At 44.7% G+C, this 24,098-nt stretch overlaps 1 pseudogene; it reads right to left on the bottom strand.

Annotated features, from left to right (window-relative positions):
* The window catches only part of LOC147972293 (disease resistance protein RGA2-like), a 74,375-nt pseudogene that overhangs the window by 19,798 nt on the left and 30,479 nt on the right, over positions 1 to 24,098 (bottom strand).

Below are 24,098 nucleotides of genomic sequence, written 5' to 3'. Positions count from 1 at the left end.
TAACAAAATTTATACTAAAATCCTATTGATAAAACTAGCGATCTAACTCCACCATGAAGTTACTATGGGCATGAGAAACAAATCATATCTTGAACACAAGATCATCCGAGGAACTCAAAAAAATACGCCGACATGTCAATTGCATCCATTCAAGCATCAACGCGAGCAACGGTATAGATAGGATGAACGATGATGTCTACGGGATAGAGTAGATGATGACGAGTACACGTGAAAACGGAATTTGATAGAGGCTCACCGAGTTTGATGGAAGGGTGCGGCGAACTTGATGAACAGTGTACATGGACATGCGGAATTCTTCGTGTGAGGTCGACGGATCGCATTCTTTCTTCTCTGAATGGATTCATGGCATGGATGAGAAGTTCCTGGCGCAAGGAAACGGATGGGGATGGCCTCCTTCATCGGGGTCGAACACCGGTGTCCATGAAGCACCGTTTTGCAGAGTGTTATTGAGAGTTCTCGGGAGAATGAGGTAGGGAGAAGGCAGAAGCGCTGAAGGAAATGAGAGAGGAGGTCGGGAGGCAGGCCCTCATATCTTCATAACTAGAAACGATTGAAATTTGATGGGAGTTATGGAATGTCACCAATCATGGCTGTAGCGTTTCCTTTTCTGTAGGTTTGCATGAACGTGTGCGTGGGTGGAGGAAGGAGAAACGCTTGGGGCGCTAGGTGATGGGCCAAGCAAGGATGAGTCAAGGAGGATTAAAGGAAGGCATCAGTCAATGTGCGTGGTGGCTGTTGGGGTTTCCTCTTCCCTGAGTTGTGAACGTGAACGTACAGGAAGGAGAGGAGGTTCGCTAGGTCGAGGAATGGGCCAGTTTGGCCAGCCCATAAGGAAGGAGGGCAGGAGGAAAATAAGAGTGGAAAAATAGATGGGCTCGGCCCATGTGACTTGAGAAAGAAAACAAAAACATTTGGATGAATCCAGGGAAGAGAAGAGAGATGTACAGATGCATGTATTGGTGGATTTGTCTCAGAAACAATGTATGCGTGGATGGAAAGTATGAGTAAGATAGGTGGACAATTCAAATGGTAGAACGTATCTAATGGTCCGATGGAATTTGGCCCGAGATTGAGAAAAGGAAAAGAAATTGATTTCCGTTTAGGAAATCTAGAGAAGGAAAAGAAGCTCGAGGAATCAAACGAATTTTAGAAAAACCAAAGAAAAACAAAGGCGCACATTTTAATATGCCGATGAAAATAAAATAAAGGCCAACTAAAAGAAAAGAAGCAAAATCAAATTTTAATTTAGGTTGGCATTAGATCAAATTAAATCCTCCAAATTAGAAAATTCCAATTTAAGCTTTATTAACAAATAAAACAAATGAAATTTTCTCGCCCTGATTTTTGGAGAACTTTTTCTTAAGCATTCCGAGAATCGGGATGTTACAGATCTACCCCCCTTAAAAGGAATCTCGTCCCCGAGATTCAGGTTGACTAAAGAGAATGGGTTTGGGTTAGCTTCGTCTTCGACACAGTTCTTCTTAGAAACTTATGGAATCACGGTTGATTCTGATCTTGATGGCAAGCAACTTCGGGGTCTTGATTGGTGATAATTTGATTGTTGATACTGTCTCCAACTTGCTCAAGGCTTGGAAGCAGTCGTTCGGTCTTGGCGATGGTAATCTAAAAGCTTCTCTGAGTGGTTGACATTCTTCTATCTTGCCCTTCTTATTTAGGTCAAGCTTTAGTGCGGCTGGACTCATTGATCCTTCCTTTAGGTTAAACTTTACGGTAGGTGTGGTGGAGGTCTTCAAATATTTGTCTTGTTTGCGAATAAAGGTCTTCAATTCTTCAATCTCGCCGAGTCACCGTCTACTACCCCCTTAAATAGGTTTTCCATGGGGTTCACATCGATAATAGACCTCTGAGCTTGCTGTTGCAACTTCTTTCCTCTGAAAGTGTCCTCCTCCAGCGTTTATTGAGAAGAGTGAAAGGTCATAAGAGGAGTAAAAGAATCCTACATAAGGAGGAGATACCCCAGAAGATAAACAAAAGATAACACACAGATAAACATGAAGCTATCCAAATAAAACTCAAAAGCAACTCTTTTTGGCAAATAGGGTTTTAGTATGACTGCATAGAAAAACGCCAGAAGAAAAAATATGCAGACGTTACTCACACAAAAAGTTTTGCGTCTACTAGCTACGAGTCCTACCACTACATGGGTATTAACCAACCTAATCCTATATGGCTGGTCACAATAAATCTTGGAGCAAATCTTCAACGTTGATGATTGGATCATGATCGAAGGTTATTGCCTTCTTGAGGTCTCGAAGTGTCTTCTCTTGGAAAAATGTTGCAACTCAAAGCTTCAGGGGTTGAAGTTATCTTGAAATTATTGGCACATCGTGTGAAGCTTCTGACTTTTCAACACCAAGGGCAGGGAAAAGGGTCTCACATACTACAATGAACATGGTAGAGAAGTAGATTTTAAATTTCAATTGAATAAGATGAGATGACAATAGCAACAGTGAAGGAGAAGAGTACGAGAATGATCCTTTTCGAAATAGTTTTTCTTAGTCCCTAAGGCTTTCCATTTCTAACTAAGGCCACGCGACTAGGTCGACATCGGCTCTGATACCACTTCTGTGAGAACCTGGAATTAACTTCCAGACCCTCCTGTGTATATTTGTCAACCCCAGGATCATTGTTGACAACACAGTGAAATGATATCATTGCACAATGCATAAAAGGTATTACAATATTAAATATATCTTTCCACAAAGCATACCTAGATAAATGTCTCATGACACTTATTACATTAAGAAAAACAGCGGAAAAGTACAATGCGTAGAGACCCCATCTCAGCCACAGGCAGTCGATGTAGTCCACGTGACCTCACTCCTACAGATCGCCATAGTAGTCGTAGTCATCACCATCATCTTCATGCAACTCTGTTGTCAACAAAATTATTGCCATGAGTACATTACGTACTCAACATGCCTCCCACGGGGAAGGACCTAATAGCTACATGTGGCTTCAAAGGAAGGTTGTATGGCTCATTTGCATAAAAGCTAATTTTGTTTGAAAAATATAGCAGTTGGATAAAAGCAGTTTTTGATGAAAACAAGTTTTATCTCCAGAATAACTTTCATCAAAGTGAGGATCCTCGATCAACTCACGTCCTTCATAGGTTTCAAGCATAGGGGCAAAGAGGGAATAAGCAAGACAGGTCCTGTATGTCGAGAAAGATTCATGTGATGTCCTTGACCGTGGACATGACTATTCGAATAGTTTTACACTCTGCAGAGGTAGTACACTTTACCCACACGACACAATCCCGACTTGTTGCCACTAGCCGTCGCTAGCATAGTACACCATCTGGTATACCGGCAGGGAGATTGTGACGAGGTGTTTAGACTAGATCCCCCAAAGATGTGACATGCCCACCGGGTCTGGCGCATAGAACTGGGAGTACAACCTCAAATCGGTCCCCCCATCTGTGCCGAGGATACTCCTCGCAAGGCAGCTATCCCATCTGCGGTACGGCGACATCGACACCTAAGGCTGACTAGCTTACTTGACCAACTATGTAGGAAACGGATGGGGATGGCTTCCTTCATCGGGGTCGAACACCGGTGTCCATGGAGCACCGTTTTGCAGAGTGTTATTGAGAGTTCTCGGGAGAACGAGGTAGGGAGAAGGCAGAAGCGCTGAAGGAAATGAGAGAGGAGGTCGGGAGGCATGCCCTCATATCTTCATAACTAGAAACGATTGAAATTTGATGGGAGTTATGGAATGTCACCAATCATGGCTGTAGCGTTTCCTTTTCTGTAGGTTTGCATGAACGTGTGCGTGGGTGGAGGAAGGAGAAACGCTTGGGGCGCTAGGTGATGGGCCAAGCAAGGATGAGTCAAGGAGGATTAAAGGAAGGCATCAGTCAATGTGCGTGGTGGCTGTTGGGGTTTCCTCTTCCCTGAGTTGTGAACGTGAACGTACAGGAAGGAGAGGAGGTTCGCTAGGTCGAGGAATGGGCCAGTTTGGCCAGCCCATAAGGAAGGAGGGCAGGAGGAAATAAGAGTGGAAAAAATAGGTGGGCTCGGCCCATGTGACTTGAGAAAGAAAACAAAAACATTTGGATGAATCCAGGGAAGAGAAGAGAGATGTACAGATGCATGTATTGGTGGATTTGTCTCAGAAACAATGTATGCGTGGATGGAAAGTATGAGTAAGATAGGTGGACAATTCAAATGGTAGAACGTATCTAATGGTCCGATGGAATTTGACCTGAGATTGAGAAAAGGAAAAGAAATTGATTTCCGTTTAGGAAATCTAGAGAAGGAAAAGAAGCTCGAGGAATCAAACGAATTTCAGAAAAACCAAAGAAAAACAAAGCCGCACATTTTAATATGCCGATGAAAAGAAAATAAAGCCCAACTAAAAGAAAAGAAGCAAAATCAAATTTTAATTTAGGTTGGCATTAGATCAAATTAAATCCTCCAAATTAGAAAAGTCCAATTTAAGCTTTATTAACAAATAAAACAAATGAAATTTTCTTGCCCAGATTTTTGGAGAACGTTTTCTTAAACATTCCGAGAATCGGGATGTTACACCCGTCGGTTTACAGAGTCCCGAGGCCGGCTCATAAACGTGTCCGGCTCGGTCTCCACTCTTTCTACCTTACAATGCGAGTTACATATCAATACCGGTTTATAGCTACAAGCCTTAAACCGGTTCTGGGCCCTGGGCCTTTACACATCGTCACCGTCTGTCTTCATGGGCTTCAAGTATAATGAACTACTAATGAAGTTAACCCGGCCTCTCCTGGCCGGTTTACGCCCAGTAGTAATATCCCCAACATTAGGCCCCATATTGATTTGAACTGGTTCATGTCAGTCCTCAAAAAAACTTCGTCTTCAACATCTTCACATAAATTTGTAAACCGCCGTGACGTCATCTTCCGGACCGTGGTAAACCACCATGACATCATCTGCTATGAAAAACTGTGTATAACCCATCTTCATTAATGGGCCTCCGACAATCGAGGCGACAGCTCCGCCTTCTTTCCACTTTTCTGGCTCCTCGATTTTCGCGCTTGACACTTATCCCTTGCCTTTATAAATAGGGCCGAGGGTCATTTTCACCTTTCCCCTTCGTGCCTCTTCGCGTCATCGTCTTCCTCGCGCTGCTCACCCTCTAGAGCTCCGCCGCCACCGTCGACCATCGCCTTTGCTTCAACTCTGGCTGCTGCATCACCCTGAACGCACCAGAGAACTGCGGTGCTTCTCCACTCTCTCATCAACACTGGTAAGCTCTTTTCTCTTCCGCCATAGATCTGTTCTAGGGTTTCGGTGTTCTTCGTTGTTCGTCAGTGTCCACTGCTTGTATAATAGCCTTTTGATCCAAACCTTGATGTTTATGCTGCTCAATGATAGTCGTAGCCCTTCTTTTCCATCTAATGCACCTCGCTAAGATAGAAAATCCCATCTGAACCTTTATCCACTGTTTCGGTATTGTTTCTTAGGTCTGAATATATTTTCTTTTCCAATACGCAGCAGATCCAAAATTGTAATACCCACTTTGTGAAATCTGTTTTTCCTTCACTTATACATCTGTAGACTTGTATCTTCAATGTCAGACTAGGCGGTTTAACTTTTCGAAAAATGATGACCCGACATATACCATTAGTCCCCTCGTTGAACCGCCAATGAACTTATAGCCTTTAATAAATTCCGGTTTACGATTAACCAACTCCGGTTTAACACATGCTTACATCCTTGTATTGCCGCATAGCTGTCCACTGTAAATCTTAAACCGGTAATTATCATGTTGTAGATCATTCATTGCCATGGCTGTATGAATGCAATTGGGTCCCTTCTCGAGTAACTGAAGAACAATTAGACAACCTTGTCAAAACGGGTACTTTAACCAAGAAAAATGTCATTCACTGGAGGGTCCCTGGCCTGGAATGTCCTCCTACTCCCAAGGACAGAGAGGTTATTGTATTTTCTGATCACTTAAGCCGGGGTTTCAACCCTCCCGGTCAAAAAAATTCCGAGATGTACTGGCCAACTTTCAACTAAGCTTTTTGTGAGGTTTACCTTCAAGAGGAACCTACAGTAGAACTATTCAGGGATTGCTTTCATCTAAACCGTCGCACAGAGTTCAAAGATGGACCTAACACGGAACTGGGTGAAATGGCGATTCAGAAAAGAAAAGAAGTCACCTTTCCTCATGCCAATCTCCACAGTCACCCCAAAGAGTGGAACCAGACATGGTTTCACTGCAAGGATACGTCTCCAGCTGACGAAAACCCCCTGCCGGGTTATCGTCCTGAACGTCTGAGCAACACACATCCTTTTCCTCAATGGCTAACTGCTAAAGAGAGGATCAAATATGCTCCTCAACTATCAAAGGTTAGGGCCTTTATGGCAAACGGTTTGACAGGAGTTGATTTTGCACGCTGCTGGATAAGCTGGAGTGTTTTGCCCTTGAGCCAGGGCCCCGGTTTGATGTGTGAGTACACAGGGGATTTGAAGGATGCTCAGCGGCACATTGATATTCAGCTTACCGATGACGAAGTCACTGAAGCTGTAAAAAATATGTTGAATGAACCGGAGGCTGTCTGTGCTCAAACCGGCCTACCCCCTTTCTGCGCCATCAACAAACCGCCAGCTATAAGAATCATACCATCTGCTTATATGAAATTGCTTCTGTCAAAATATTCTATGAAAATGTGATGATTTTTTGACAGGGCGATGATCCATTCTGGAACAAGAAACCTCCGCAAGACAAACCGGTGAAGCCAACCCGTAAAAAAACTAAAGCTGTGAAAAAGCATGCCAACCGGAAGAGAACCACCGCATCCTCCGATCCACCAGCTGACGATGATGAGGGTAACCCGGATTTAGAGGTAGAACTTGACTCACTTGGTTCATTTTTCGTACGCCTTATTGATGATGATTATTGTCAGGACGACGCTGAAGCCAGTCACGCTGATGCTGTAGAGGTAATCGTTCTTTCCTCCGATTCAAACCCTTTGCCATCACTAAAAATCCGTCGAGCAACCTGGAAAGTTAAATTTTCTCATCCTCTTGCTTATTTGGATCCAAACTTTCTTGTGAAGACACAACAGCACGAGGCTTGCCGCACAACCCGGCATAGCAGCCAGGTAGTTACCTCCGCCGGTTTACCGAACAGTCCGGTTCGGAAACGCCAATCAGTGGTCTCTTATTCCCTTGATACTTCACGCCCCAAAGCGGGTCGTTTTTGTCAACCTCTTAATCCGTCTGACTCAAATTATCAGGGCACTTCTCATTCATCCTCTGGCAAGTCGTCGGCCACCAAACTTCCACCCCTCAAAATGGTTCTTAGGTGAGTTATATACTTTTTTTACCCTTAACATGCATTTTATATATTATATTGACCTCCATCCTTCTTACTTTTCTCAGTGCTAAGCCCAAACCAAGCAAGAAGGCTCGGTTGAACACCCCGGCTGATGGAAACGTGTCTGTTAATCCGGAGAAGACTTCAGATCCTGAAGAGGCCAACATTGATGATATTCTGAATGACCCACAGCCTCAAGATCATGACTTCGTTGCTGAGCAGGCCAAAATTGACACCACCGGCCATGCCGACCAGCCAACAAGCCCTATCCGAACTGATAAACCGGACAGTCCAAGAAAAGATACTGACAAACCGGCAACTCCAGTACGAACTGCTGAGGAGAAGGATGATGATGTTCTGATTACTGCCATTGGCCATACTGATCCAGGAAATCCTGTCGCTTTGTCAAAGCATACCGCCAAAGAGGAATTCTCTGCAATTGGCAAAGGCAAATGGAATGCTGATCTGTCCACTTAGGCCCATCTAAGTGCTCAAGACCTTCATTCCGGCTATCTGAACCGTCTATATACCAGTCGTGACTATGAAGTCGGCTTGGTGAATATGATGAAGGAAAAATACTCCCTCCGTTTTTATTTACTCTGCATATTAGAGTTGACTGAAGTCAAACTTCGTAAAGTTTGACCAAGTTTATAGAAAACAATATAGACATTTATCATAATAAATCTATATGATGTGAAAGTACATTTAATAATAAATCTAATGTTGCTGATTTGTTATTGTATATCTTAATATTTTTGTATATAAACTTGGTGAAAGTTTGTAAAGCTTGACTTTGACCAAAGCTAATATGCGAACTAAATAAAAATGGAGGGAGTATGAGGTAACTTCATACATGCTTCTCTTCTTGTACTGACTTGTAGCTTATCAACTCCAGTAGCCCCCAAGTGACTGTTTAAGATACCAATCTAAACCGGGACTTAGTAAAAAACTTTATAATTTGCAATAATGCATCTGAACTTCACTGAAATAGCCCCCAAGTGCCGGTTTAACTTTTATAAAGATGAACCGGGACTTTGTAGAAGAAACTCCTGTATCAGTAGTCTTTGAGAAAATATCCATTAGCCCCCAAGTGCCAAGTTGAATACTTGTATTATGCTTGGGACTTGTAGAAAATTTATGATGAAGAGCAAATATGCATTAGCCCCCAAGCACCGAGGGCATAACTTGTTATGTGCTTGGTAATTCAAGTATGTACTGTCACCTTCATATAATTGTCTCTATGCAGGCCGAGTTGAGCAAGAAAGAGAGCCAAACCGCTGACCTGCAGGAGAACCTTAAATCGCAACAAGCTGAAACCTCCAAGGCGAAGGAAGAATTGATCAGCGCTTTGAGCGCTATGGAGAAACTTAAAGAGGGTTTCAACAAAGAGCGGGCAGATTGGGAGACTGAAAAATCCGCTTTGGTGCAAAGGGCTGAAAAAGCAGAAGCCACTCTTAAACCGGTGGTTGATGAACTGACTAACGTGAAGCGGCAGGTGCATGCCATGACCGTCGCCGTGTTCGGTAAGCTTTTTAACTTAAGCTTTCCATATATCCATGCATGTATTTGCCGGTTTACTAATCCTCGTGATGATACAGGAGCCCGTATTAGCCACTTAGGGTCTGATGTTCAGAAGAAATTGATGGCGGCCTATACTTTGATAGAGCAGTTGTATACCGGCGCGCAGCGGATCATCTACACTGCTTCACACAACAATCCGCCTCCCACCTTGATCAAGGATATTCTACAGAGGTTATCTATGCTTCCTGCCCGAGTAGACGAATTAAAAAAGTCTGCTGCTAGAACGGGCGCTTTGGCCGCACTGACCCGGACAAAGGCATGGGTACCTGATTTGATCCAGTTGAAGCGGCCCAAGGTTATCCCAGCTTAAAGGAAGACGGAACAAAATTTGGCGAAGATGACCTCCGGATCATAAACCGGGAAGTATGCCCATTGGCTTGTCAACTGGTTGAAGAAGCAGACCTGTCATACTATCAAGCCAGCTATGATGACAAGAACAAGCGAATTGTTGCACCGATTCCAGAGGCTCAAAATCTTATCCCGCCAATCCGTAAGCACACTTATGCCCCTGACATTGAACCGTCCACGCTGATAAGTGATGAAGCTATATTCCAAGCCCTAACTAGGATCAACTGGGCAAATGTTGATTTCCAGCCACTGGGTAGAGAAGAGGAAGCTGAACCGGCGCGAGATGATCCACAACCGTCAGGCCAAGCCGGTGACCAACCATAAACCGGAAGCCGGTTTAATCTTCCACATGCTACGACATGTAATTGAGAAAACAATGATCCTTTTGGGCACTGAAAAGCCTTGTAATAGGCTTAGCTAAAATACTTGTGCTGATATGCCTTCGCGCATATTTATCTGCAATTGATGCTTTGCTTGATTCGACATATGTAAGATATGATATCCATATTCATTTGTCCAAGTTGTTCCTGCAGATAAGAAGCTTAAAGCGCCCTGACGGTTTACTGCCGGGCGGGTCATGATACCCATATATATATATAACCAAAGATGATAACTTAGGTTGTAACATATAACCAAATATGGAAATATATAATACCTGCAACCTTTAGGCATGATGTTGGCTGACCAACCTTGTAGCAGGAGTTATAACCCAGCTATTGGAGGAGAAACAACTCTTGTTGATATAAGGCCGGTTTATAATATAAACCGTTCTGGGTTATGATAAACGCCGGTTTACTCCATACTGAGATTTCGATTCAAAATCCGACCAGGCTGATAGTCTCCGGATTATGATTTGATCATGTACTGCCAATTTAGAATTGTCAGTCTGTCCAGGTTGACAACGCCGGTTTAAAAAACAGCATAAATCTTATCAAAAATAAAGCAAAACTCAACCAAAGGCAAATAAAACCGTTGTAGTTGAGGCTTTTCACGGGCTGCCAGGCCCCAAATTCGAGGCTTTTCATGGGCTGCCAGGCCACTGAGTTAAACCATTTTTGCAAAGCCTTTTAAGATGGTCCGCAATCCTTAACCAATCATCGTTTTAACTTGACAAGTTCAGGGTCTGTATTTTAGAGTAACTTGTCAAAGTTCGAAGGGTCATACCAGGTTTACCTGGGCGGCGTGACTTACTTAAAGAGGCAGGTTAACCCGGGGTTTTAGGTGTATACACCAGGCTTCCAAGCCATGGCTTGATAGCCCAATTACAAGCATTGATTCTAAGTTCATTGCGATAGCAAAGAATCCCCAAGTAACGTTTTGAGCAGTGCTCAGTGGGTGCCCATGTTTGAGTTGTTGTTTGACAACGCTCTCTTTGGCCCCAAATTGGCTTTGAGCCGATCAAGAGGTGTGACTATGTTTCGAATACGACCAAGCCCCCAAGTGATGCTGTGGCATTGCGCCTATAAAGAGGTGTAGCTATGGTTCAGACACGACCAAGCCCCCAAGTGATGCTGTGACATTGCGCCTATCAAGAGGTGTAGCTATGGTTCGGACATGACCAAGCCCCCAAGTGATGTAATATAAAGCTTTGAAAAGCTAAATCAAGGGGTAAACCGGACGTCGTTTTAGAAACAAAAGCTCCATGTAACCACACATGATGGAAAAAACAACGGATACCCCGCTTTAGCTGAGGTCCGCTTTATTGTATTAATCATAACATATACATTTTCATAATATGTACATAAGCAGAGCCTATAGCTCAAGTATAGTAGGGCCGAAGATGACTCCTCCTCCGATTTACGTGAGTCTTTGCGCTCTCGAACATCGATTAGGTAGTACGACCCGTTGTGCAGATTCTTGCTGACCACAAAAGGTCCTTCCCAAGGGGGGGATAACTTGTGCATGTCTGTCTGATCCTGGATGAGCCGAAGCACCAAATCTCCTTCTTGAAAGGTTATGGTTCTAACCCGGCGGCTATGCTAGTGACGCAGATCTTGCTGATAAATCGCCGAACGGGCCGCCGCTATGTCACGCTCCTCATCCAATAGGTCAAGAGCCTCTTGCCATGCCTTCTCGTTGTCAGCTTCGACATATGCCGCTACACGAGGTGAGTCATGACGTATGTCACGAGGAAGAACTGCCTCCGCTCCATAGACCATGAAGAACGGCGTGTATCCTGTTGATCTGCTGGGTGTGGTGTTGATACTCCATAACACAGAAGGTAGCTCCTCAACCCAACAACCCGGCGTCCGCTGCAAAGGAACCATAAGTCGGGGTTTGATGCCTCTCAAAATCTCTTGATTGGCCCTCTTCGCTTGACCATTGGACTGTGGGTGAGCCATTGATGATACGTCAAGCCAGATGTGTTCATGCTAACAGAACTCCTTCATGGCACCCTTTGACAGATTGGTACCATTGTCGGTGATGATGCTATGTGGAAAGCCAAACCGGAAGATCATCTTTTTGATGAATTGAACTGCCGTGGCTGCGTCACATTTGCTAACTGGCTCTGCCTCCACCCACTTTGTGAACTTGTCAACCGCCACCAGAAGGTGGGTCTTCTTGTCCTTGGACCTCTTAAAAGGCCCAACCATATCTAACCCCCAAGTCACAAAAGGCCAAGTGATTGGAATCATTCTCAATTCTTGAGCCGGTACATGAGCGTGCCTCGAGAATTTCTGACAGCCATCACATCGCCTGACCAAGTCCTCGGCATCAGCATGAGCTGTCAACCAATAGAAACTGTGACGAAATGCCTTGGACACCAAAGATTTTGAACCGGCGTGGTGACCACAGTCTCCTTCGTGGATCTCACGCAAAATTTCACAGCCTTCTTTAGGAGACACACAACGTTGAAATGCCCCTGTCACATTGCAATGATGCAACTCTCCATTGATAACTCGCCCCGGATTATCTGCCTGGCCAAAGTCTCATCCTCTGGTAACTCGCCCCGGTTCATATACGCCAGATAAGGAACCGTCCAATCTGGGATAACATGAAGTGCCGCCACCAACTGAGCTTCCGGATCAGGAATAGCCAAATCATCTTCACCAGGGAGCTTGACGGACAGATTATGCAGAACATCCAAGAAGATGTTAGGCGGAACCGGTTTACGTTGGAAACCCAGGCGGCTTAAAGCATCCGCCGCTTCGTTCTTCCTCCGGTCCACATGATCCACCTGATAACCTTTAAAGTGTCCTGCAACAGTATCCACCTCACGACGATACGCTGCCATGAGTGGGTCCTTGGAATCCCAAGTGCCAGACACCTGTTGAGCCACCAGGTCCGAGTCACCGAAGCACTTAACTCGGCTTAGGTTCATCTCCTTAGCCATCCGAAGACCATGGAGTAAAGCCTCATACTCAGCTGCATTGTTAGTGCAAGGGAACATTAAACGGAGAACATAACAAAACTTATCACCTCGTGGGGAAGTTAATACGACTCCAGCCCCCGAGCTCTCCAATTGCCTGGACCCATCAAAATGAATAGTCCAATAAGTGTGATCCGGCTTCTCTTCTGGTGCTTGTAGTTCCGTCCAATCATTGATGAAATCCACAAGTGCCTGAGATTTGATGGCCGTTCGGGGTATGTATTTCAACCCGTGAGGCCCGAACTCGATAGCCACTTGGCAATCCGGCCGGTTGCCTCCCTGTTCTGAATTATATCTCCCAAAGGAGCAGAGCTGACCACCGTGATGGGATGTCCTTGGAAATATTGCTTGAGCTTCCGGCTTGCCATGAAAACTCCATATACCAATTTCTGACAATGCGGGTACCTTTGCTTGGACTCAATAAGCACCTCACTGATATAGTAAACTGGACGCTGAACCGGATATTCCTTTCCTGCCTCCTTGCGCTCCACCACAATAGCCACGCTAAAAACCCGAGCATTAGCTGCCACATATAGTAACAATGGCTCCTTGTCAACCGGAGCAGCAAGAACCGGCGGGTTAGCTAGTTGCCGCTTTAAATCCTCAAACGCTTCATTCGCGGCGTCACTCCAGACGAAGTTATCCGTTTTCTTCAGCATCTGATACAAAGGAATGGCCTTCTCGCCAAGGCGGTTGATAAACCGTCTCAACGCGGAAATCCGGCCTGCCAAGCGTTGAACGTCATTGATACACTTCGGTTTAGCCAAGGAGGTGATGGCCTTGATCTTTTTCGGATTAGCTTCAATGCCCCTATTAGACACCAAAAAAACCAAGAACTTGCCTGCCGGTACACCAAAAACGCACTTGGCCGGATTAAGCATCATCTTGTAAACCCGCAGGTTATCAAAGGTTTCCTTCAAGTCATCAATCAACGTCTCCTTCTTCCTTGATTTGACCACAATATCATCCACATAGGCATGAACATTATGGCCGATTTGTTTATGAAGGCAATTCTGCACACACACCGTTGATAAGTCGCCTGGGCACTCTTGAGCCCAAAGGGCATGGATACATAGCAGAAGGCTCCAAAGGGGGTTATGAAGGCCGTCTTCTCCTGGTCCTTAACTGCCATTTTGATCTGATGATAACCAGAATATGCATCCAAAAAGCTCAAACGCTCGCAACCCGCCGTAGCATCAATAATTTGATCAATACGGGGCAGGGCAAAAGGATCTGCTGGACAAGCCTTATTGAGATCTGTGTAGTCCACACACATACGCCAAGTGCTGTTCTTCTTAAGGACCAGCACCAGATTGGCCAACCACTCAGGATGAAAAACTTCAACGATAAATCCAGCCGCCAAGAGCCTGGCTACTTCTTCTCCAATAGCCTTGCATCTTTCTTCATTGAAACGACGGAGAAACTACTTGACCGGTTTATACTTAGGATCAACATTAAGAGTGTGCTCAGCGAGTTCTCTCGGTACACCTGGCATGTCAGAAGGCTTCCACACAAAGATGTCCCGATTCTCATGGATGAACTCGATGAGCACGCTTTCCTATTTCGGATCCAAGTTAGCGCTGATGCTGAACTACTTGGACGAATCGCCAGGTATGAAGTCAACAAGCTTAGTCTCATCAGCCGATTTAAACCTCAGGGCCGGATCATGCTCTGTAGTTGGCTTCTTCAATGAAGTCATATCTGCCAGATCAACATTATCTTTCTAAAACTTTAACTCTTCTGTGGCACAAACCGACTCAGCATAAGCCGCATCACCTTCCTCACACTCCAGAGCAATCTTGCGGCTCCCATGGACGGTTATAGTTCCCTTGTGACCCGGCATCTTGAGCTGCAGATAAACATAGCAATGTCGTGCCATAAACTTAGCATAAGCCAGCCGCCCAAACAGGGCGTGATACAGACTTCTTATTTTCACCACTTCAAAGGTCAAAGTTTCTGATCTCGAGTCATGATCATCTCCAAAAGCCACCTCCAGAGCTATCGTACCAACAGGATATGCCGATTTACCAGGCACCACACACTAGTAGAAAACAGGACTTTGGTCGAGGCCAGGTCAGCCCATTAGTCCCGGTTCAGTCCAGAACCGGGACCAATGTGGCCATTGGTCCCGGTTCATGAGCCCAGGGGGCCGGCCGGGCCACGTGGGCCATTGGTCCCGATTCATCTGGACCTTTTGGTCCCGGTTGGTGGGATGAACCGGGACCAATGGCCTCGCTCCTGGCCCACCACCATTGGTCCCGGTTGGTGGCTTGAACTGGGACCAAAGGCTCCCCTTTAGTCTCGGCTCATGTCACCAACCGGGACCAATGAGGTGCCTATATATACCCCTCGCTCGCGAGCAGAGCACCCCAGTGCTCTGTTTTTCTCTGGCCGAGGGGGAGAGGGCTTGGTGGTGCTCTAGCTCACCTCCTATGCACACAAGGTGTTCGATGGAATGCCCGAGCCACACTACTTAAGCTTTCTCCTCTCCAAACTCAACCTCCAAGCTCCATTTTCCATAATATTTGTCTAGGTTTAGCGGTCCGTCACGCCCCGTCCCCGTCTTCACCGCCGTCGATCACCCGCGCCGAGCTCATCGCCGACACCACAATGGTGAGCCTCTTGTTCTTCTTTCTGAAAGGAAAAATATCCTTACTTGTATGTTTACATAGATACTTGTATTATTTTCTTACTTTTATTATTGCATCTTATATAGTGCGATGGTTTTGGTATCCGCCCCCGTCGGCCCTTGTCCTGTCTATGATTCGGATGTGGTATATATATTATCTTTATAACTATTGGTTCATTTATTGTTTATGAAAATTATGCCGACCAACGTGACATTGATTTTATTTATGTAGGATGTATGTGAATCGGAAATGCCAACCGACCCTATTGTCGAGAGGTTAAATTTAGTTGAAGAAGAAAACAATTTGTTGAAGGAAAAAATAAAAAAAATTGAGGAGGAGAAGATGATATTGGAGTTGCATGTTGCGGATGTCGTCGATGATCACAAGATCAAGATGGATGCAATGCGCTTGAAGATTAGAAAGATTAGAAAATATGCCATTCATACCGAGGCTTGGTATCAATATGCCGTTGGATCAATTGTTACCTTGGTTGCGATTATGATCGCATTTGTTTTCGCATTGAAATGTTTTACTTAGTTTCAATGTATGGTTTAATTAATTAGATGCTCTGGAGAGCTATATGTTGTTAGATGAGAACTATGTATGCACTTTGGTTTTAATGTGATGATGAACTTCTATTAATTTGGACACTTAATTATATATAATGCACGCAGATGAACCGGCAATGGATGTACGGTGACAGACACACCTGCGAGTACATTAAGGGCGTGCATGAGTTTCTCGATGCGGCTGAGGCAAACAAGCAGAATGGTTTTATGTGTTGTCCATGCACTGAATGTGGGAATACGAGGTCTTACTCTAACCGGAAAATCCTTCACTCCCACCTGCTTTACAAGGGTTTCATGCCACACTATAATGTTTGGACGAGGCATGGAGAAATAGGGGTTATGATGGAAGACGGCGAAGAAGAAGAGTACGATGACAACTATGTGCCCCCTGAATACGGTGATGCTGCAACGGGGGGAGCTGGTGAAGATAAAGAGGAACCAGACGATGTGCCCAATGATGCTGCAATGGGTGAAGCTGCTGAAGATCAAGAGGAACCAGACAATGTGCCCGATGATGATGATCTCCGCCGGGTCATTGTCGATGCAAGGACGCAATGTGAAAGTCAAAAGGAGAAGCTGAAGTTCGATCGCATGTTAGAGGATCACAAAAAAAGGGTTATACCCCAATTGCGAAGATGGCAACACAAAGCTCGGTACCGTACTGGAATTGCTGCAGTGGAAGGCAGAGAATGCTGTGGCTGACAAAGGATTTGAGAAGCTACTGAAAATATTGAAGAAGAAGCTTCCAAAGGATAACAAATTGCCTGACAAGTCATACGCAGCAAAGAAGGTCGTATGCCCTCTAGGATTGGAGGTGGAGAAGATACATGCATGCCCTAATGACTGCATCCTCTCCCGCGGTGCATACAAGGATCTGAACGCATGCCCGGTATGTGGTGCATTGCGGTATAAGATCAGACGAGATGACCCTGGTGATGTTGATGGCGAGCCCCCCAGGAAGAGGGTTCCTGCGAAGGTGATGTGGTATGCTCCTATAATACCACGGTTGAAACGTCTGTTCAGAAATGAAGAGCATGCCAAGTTGATGCGATGGCACAATGAGAACCGAAAGAAAGATGGGAAGTTGAGAGCACCCGCTGATGGGTCGCAGTGGAGAAAAATCGAGAGAAAGTACTGGGATGAGTTTGCAAAGGACCCAAGGAATGTATGGTTTGCTTTAAGCGCGGATGGCATTAATCCTTTCGGGGAGCAGAGCAGCAATCACAGCACCTGGCCCGTGACTCTATGTATGTATAACCTTCCTCCTTGGATGTGCATGAAGCGGAAGCTCATTATGATGCCAGTTCTCATCCAAGGCCCTAAGCAACCTGGCAACGAAATTGATGTGTACCTAAGGCCATTAGTTGAAGAACTTTTACAGCTGTGGAATGGAAATGGTGTACGTACGTGGGATGAGCACAGACAGGAGGAATTTAACCTTAAGGCGTTGCTGTTTGTGACCATCAACGATTGGCCCGCTCTCAGTAACCTTTCAGGACAGACAAACAAAGGATACCACGCATGCACGCACTGTTTAGATGACACTAAAAGTATATACCTGGACAAATGCAGGAAGAATGTGTACCTGGGCCATCATCAATTTCTTCCGACCAACCATGCCATGCGTACCGGTGATCATGTACTTGCTATGGTCAATGATTTACACTATGTAATCTTTGGAAAGGGTCCCGGTGGACTAGCTGTTCCGAATGACGCTGAGGGACACACACCCATGTGGAAGAAGAACTCTATATTTTGGGACCTACCCTACTAGAAAGACCTAGAGGTCCGCTCTTCAATCGACGTGATGCACGTGACGAAGAACCTTTGCGTGAACCTGCTAGGCTTCTTGGGCGTGTATGGGAAGAAAAAAGATACACCTGAGGCACGGGAGGACCTGCAACGTTTGCACGAAAAAGACGGCATGCCTCCGAAGCAGTATAAAGGTCCTCCCAGCTACGCTCTTACGAAAGAAGAGAAAGAAATCTTCTTTGAATGCCTGCTTAGTATGAAGGTCACGACTGGCTTCTCGTCGAATATAAAGGGAATAGTAAATATGCCAGAGAAAAAGTTTCAGAACCTAAAGTCTCATGACTGCCACATGATTATGACGCAACTGCTTCCGGTTGCATTGAGGGGGCTTCTACCGGAAAACGTCCGATTAGCCATTGTGAAGCTATGTTCATTCCTCAATGCTATCTCTCAGAAGGTGATCAATCCAGAAATCGTACCAAGGCTAAGGAGTGATGTGGCGCAATGTCTTGTCAGTTTTGAGCTGGTGTTCCCACCATCCTTCTTCAATATCATGACGCACGTCCTAGTTCATCTAGTCGACGAGATTGTCATCCTGGGGCTCGTATTTCTACACAATATGTTCCCCTTTGAGAGGTTCATGGGAGTCCTAAAGAAATATGTCCGTAACCGCGCTAGGCCAGAAGGAAGCATCTCCATGGGCCATCAAACAGAGGATATTATTGGGTTTTGTGTTGACTTCATTCCTGGCCTTAAGAAGATAGGTCTCCCTAAATCGCGGTATGAGGGGAGACTGACTGGAAAAGGCACTCTTGGAAGAGACTCAATAATATGCAGGGACGGATATTCTTGGTCTCAAGCACACTACACAGTTCTACAGAACTCTAACTTGGTGACCCCGTATGTCGATGAACACAAGAACAGTCTGCGCTCCAAACACCCGGAGTAGTGCGACGACTAGATTACATGTGAACACATCAGGACTTTCAGCAGTTGGTTGGAAACACGTCTCAGAGGTGACAACACTGTTTGTGATGAGTTGTACTTGTTGTCCAGGGGACCATCTTTGACTGTATTGACTTACAAAGGATATGAGATAAATGGGAATTCATTTTGCACGATCGCCCAAGATCAAAAGAGCACCAACCAAAACAGCGGTGTCCGCTTTGATCCAGCAACCGAGAGCGGAAAGGACACATATTATGGTTACATAGTGGACATATGGGAACTTGACTACGGACCTGATTTTAAGGTCCCTTTGTTTAAGTGCAAATGGGTCAATCTGTCAGGCGGCAGGGTACAAGTAGACCCACAGTACGGAATGACAACAGTGGATCTGAAAAATCTTGGGTACACTGACGAACCGTTCGTCCTAGCCAATGATGTGGCACAGGTTATCTATGTGAAGGACATGTCTACCAAACCGAGAAAAAGAAAAGATAAGGAAGCGAATACATCATACGATGAGCCAAAGCGCCACATAGTTCTTTCAGGAAAAAGGGACATCCTGGGAGTGGACGGCAAGACAGACATGTCTGAAGATTATGAAAAGTTTCATGAAATTCCTCCCTTCAATGTCAAGGCTGACCCAAGCATCCTGATAAACAATGAAGATTATCCATGGTTACAGTGCAATAAGCAAATGACACAAGCGAAGAAAAAGTGAAGACTTTCTCCCGCAACTATTATGATGATACCATGCCAACTTTGTAGCACACGAACATGCTACCATTGTCCGTTTTGTACATGCACATGCTATGTGGGTGAAATTATGATACCATGCCAACTTTCAACTTTCAACTTTCTAAAACTCTTGGCACTAACAGAAAGTTTATAATTTTGCTCCTCGCCCCTGGCCCATGACCATTAGTCCCGGTTTGTGCCACAAACCGGGACTAAAGGGTTGGTCCTCATTGCGGGCAGAGTTTAGTCCCACCTCGCCAACCGAAGGGGGCTCACACCGGTTTATAAGCCCTTCCCTCTCTGCCTTGTTGAGCTCCTCTCAAAGTGAAAATAGATGCCCTAATAGAGAAAAGTTTAACCTAAATTCATAGTGAATTTCTCTGAAATTCATAGAAATTTACTAGGAATTTAGGTTGAATTTTCTCTATAAGCGCATCTATTCTCATTTTTTAGTAAGTTAATCACAAACTTGTGATTCAAACAATTTTCAAAGAATTCAAATTTTAACTATTCAAATTTGAAAACTAATGGCACTAACAGAAAGTTTATAATTTTTCTAAAACTAATGGCACTAACAGAAAGTTTATAATTTTGCTAACCTAAAAGCAAACAGAATTAAAAATTAAAGCAAAAAACAAAAGAAAATAAATAATGCAAAAAACAAATCAAAAAAACAGGAAAAAACTATTTTTATAGTAAAGTTAATCACAAAATAAAATAAATAAAGCAACAAAGAAAACAAAAAAACTAAAAAAGTGTTTTCAAATTTGAAAACTAATGGCAATAACAGAAAGTTTATAATTTTTCTAAAACTAAAAGCAAAAAGGATAAAAAAATAAAGCAAAAAACAAAAGAAAATAAATAATGCAGAAAACAAAACAAAAAAACTGGAAAAAATAGCAACAATAAGTATTTTGTTGTAAGTAGAAACAAAATAAAATAAATAAAGCAACAAAGAAAACAAAAAAACAAAAATAGTGTTTTCAAATTTGAAAACTAATGGCATTAACAAAAAGTTTATATTTTTTCTAAAACTAAAAGCATAAAGAATTAAAAAATAAAGCAAAAAACAAAAGAAAATAAATAAAGCAACAAAAAAACAAAAAAATGCCACCTACTGGGCCCCCACGGCCTGAATACGACTAGAAACCCATCCAAGGGCCAGGATTCAGGCCCGCAGGAGGCCTAGTAGGCCCACAGGCATAGCAGTGACAATTAGGCCCGTAAGCCTGCAATGGAGAGGAGCTCGAGAGGGGTGCAGCAGTGGGGCTTATAAACCATTGCGCACCCCTCTCAACTAGCGAGGTGGGACTAAACTTTCGACGCAGCAGCCGCACAAGGCCTTTGGTCCCGGTTGGTGGCACCAACCGGGACTAAAGGGGGGCATTGGTCACGGTTGGTGACACGAACCGTGACCAATGCCCCCCTTTAGTCCCGGTTGGTTCTACCAACCGAGACCAAAGGCCGCCGCATCCCGCCCTTTGGGCTGCTGAAAATAGGCCTTTGGTCCCGGTTGGTGGCACCAACCGGGACTAAAGGGGGCATTGGTCACGGTTTGTGCCACGAACCGTGACCAATGCCTTTGCTATATAACTAGCACTTGTGAAAATTTCCATTCAGTTCGTCTTCCCCGCCCGACGCCGCTAGGTTGCCCCTCTGCGCCTTGCCGTCGCCGTCGTCGCCCCTGCCTCCGACGACGTCCTGCACCGCCCAAACGCTGTCGCCACCCCGCGCCGCCCTGACTCCGTCGCCGCGCGCCACCCCGCGCCGTCGCGGTCACCTCCCCGCGCCGCGCCGACGCCGTCGCCGCCCCGCGTCGCCACCCCGACGCCATTGCTGCCCCGCCTCTGCCTCGTCGTCGCCGCCCCGCGCCGTCGTCGCCTCTCGCTTTGGTCAGGGCCGGTACCGCCCCCCTCTTCCCCCCTGTTTTTAATTTTTTTGCAAATTCATATATGTTTTTTCCTGATTATATGTATATGTATGTGTGTATATGTATGCAAAAGATAGATTAACAGAAAAAATAGTATTTTTTTCTGTTCATAGATTTTTTTGGTGATATTGATTATTGTAAATATGCAAATGTTTGCATATTCATATGAACAATGAATTAGGCAAAACCTTTACTTTTTTTCTAAAATTTCTATTTGAACATTATTTTAAAAAACAAGCAATACTACTGCATGTATTTTTAAGAAGGAAGAAGAAGAAAAGGAATGAGAGGAAAAAGGAAATAAGAAGAGGAAGAAAGGAGAAGAAGAGGGGATAGGAAGATGAGGAGAAATAAATAAGAAGAAGAAAAAAGAAGAAAAAGAAGAGGAGAAGAAAGGAATAGATGAGAAGAAGAGAAAAATAGAATATATATATATATATATATATTCTATTTTCTCTTTTCTCCTCTATTCCTTTCTTCTTATTCTTTGTTCTCTTCTTTTTTCTTCTTCTTCCTATATGTATTAGTTTTTTTATTTAGGTTGTTAATTAGTAGATATTAATTTTGTTCATATATGTATGGATGCATGTGATATGTATGTATGTATGTATGTATCGGGTATGTCATTGTCGATATACCCCCTACCCGATAACTTCAACATGAGGGGGTCGAGAGGGGGTCTAGGGTCGCCGAGGGGTCGAGGGTCGTCGAACATGAGAGGAAGAAGAGGATAAAAAAGAAGAGGAAGAAAAAAAAAAGAGGAGAACAAAGAATAGAGGAGTTCTCCTCTATTCTTTGTTCTCCTCTTTTTTTTTCTTCTTCTTCCTCTTTGTTTTATCGGGAACGAGGGTCGTCGAGGGTCGCCGAGCGGTAGAGGAGAAACCCTAAATAGAAAGTATTGTCGGTGTGAGATACATGTACCGTCGGTGTCGGACACTACATCCACGTCCCACTAGTGGTGTGGGCTTCGACGCCCACGTCACTTGTGGGACGTGGATGTAGTGTCCGACACCGACGGCCACATGTATCTCACACCCACGATACTTGCTATTTAGGGTTTCCTCTACTGTTCGGCGACCCTGACCCTCGACGACCCTCGTTCCCGATAAAATAAAGAGGAAGAAGAAGAAAAAGAAGAGAAGAAGAGGAAGAAGAAGAAAAAAAAGAGAAGAAAAAAAAGAGAAGAAGAAGAAAAAAAGAGGATAAGAAAGATTTCTTCTTCTCTTTTTTTCTTCTCTTTTTTTTATTCTTCTTCCTCTTTATTTTATCGGAAACGAGGGTCGTCGAGGGTCGCCGAGCGGTAGAGGAGAAACCCTAAATAGAAAGTATCGTCGGTGTGAGATACATGTACCGTCGGTGTCGGACACTACATCCACGTCCCACAAGTGGCGCGGGCTTCGACGCCCACATCACTTGTGGGACGTGGATGTAGTGTCCGACACCGACGGCCACATGTATCTCACACCCATGATACTTGCTATTTAGGGTTTCCTCTACCGCTCGGCGACCCTGACCCTCGACGACCCTCGTTCCCGATAAAATAAAGAGAAAGAAGAAGAAAAAAAAGATTTTCTCTTTTTTTTTCTTCTTCTTCTTCCTCTTTATTTTATCGGAAACGAGGGTCGTCGAGGGTCAGGGTCGCCGAACGGTAGAGGAAACCCTAAATAGAAAGTATCGTCGGTGTGAGATACAAGTGGCCGTCGGTGTCGGACACTACATCCACATCCCACAAGTGGCGCGGGCTTCGACGCCCACGTCACTTGTGGGACGTGGATGTAGTGTCTGACACCGACGACCACATGTATCTCACACCCACGATACTTGCTATTTAGTGTTTCCTCTACCGCTCGGTGACCCTCGACGACCCTCGTTCCTGATAAAAAAAGAGGAAGAAGAAGAAAAAAAGAGGAGAAGAAAGAATAGAGGAGTTCTACTCCTCTATTCTTTCTTCTCCTCTTTTTTTTCTTCTTCTTCCTCTTTTTTTCTTTGAAGCGTTGTCGAGGCCACCCCAAACCCTAGAGAAGCAGCGTCGAGGCCACTAATTAATATTAGTTCTACATTTGCCACTAATATATCCATCTGTCATGTTTGAATAATAATTGCCATGTTGTCAATATTTGTAGAAACTATGGACACCGCCCGAGACGAAGTACAAGAAGAGTTGTTGGGGGACATAATCGCACGAGGAAGTGATGTCGTCTGCTCGTTGTTTCTCAACGACACTGATGGTCTGGAAGCAGCTGGCTATGATTATGATGGCTCCGGTGACCTAATGACGGTGCAAGAAGGAGACCGTGAGGACGGCTCCGGTGACCCAATGCCGGTGCAAGAAGGAGACCGTGATGACGTCTCCGGTGACCGAACCGAGTCCGGCCAGGTATATATATTAGTTAAGCTTCTGCTGACTAACTAATTGATGCATTCATTGTTTTGGTATGTGCACATATTAATTAAGTCTTTGTTCTTTTTTCTAGCCCTCTGGATCGAGCACAACTTCGGTAAAGAGACGAGGCCCGAAGAAAAAGTTGAGCTCGGATGAAAAGTTTGAGATCATAGCAATCGCGCCCAACGGCCAACCGATTGAACCCCTCCAGACAAAGAGCGCATTTGTTGCTCAGTGCAGGGTTTTGGTTAGGGACAAGATCCCGATCAGCATCCAGCAATGGTTTAAGCCGGCTACAGAGGACCCTGAGGTGTCTTATGTCAATGATATGCAGAAAAATGATCTTTGGACTGAGCTGAAGTCAAATTTCACCCTACCGCTAGAGGATAATCCAGAGAAGCCAGTTAAAGAGCAATTAATCAAGTCTTTTGCTCTTAAGTGGATGGCAGAACTATTCAGGAGGTGGAAGAAAGAGCTGAATAAGTTTGTCAAAAATAATGAGACA

This window comes from Triticum urartu, chromosome 5A, assembly GCF_056163025.1.
Source record: "Triticum urartu cultivar PI428250 chromosome 5A, HENAU_Tu73, whole genome shotgun sequence".
Taxonomy (NCBI): Eukaryota; Viridiplantae; Streptophyta; class Magnoliopsida; order Poales; family Poaceae; genus Triticum; species Triticum urartu.
This window is presented reverse-complemented; position numbering and strand designations above follow the sequence as displayed.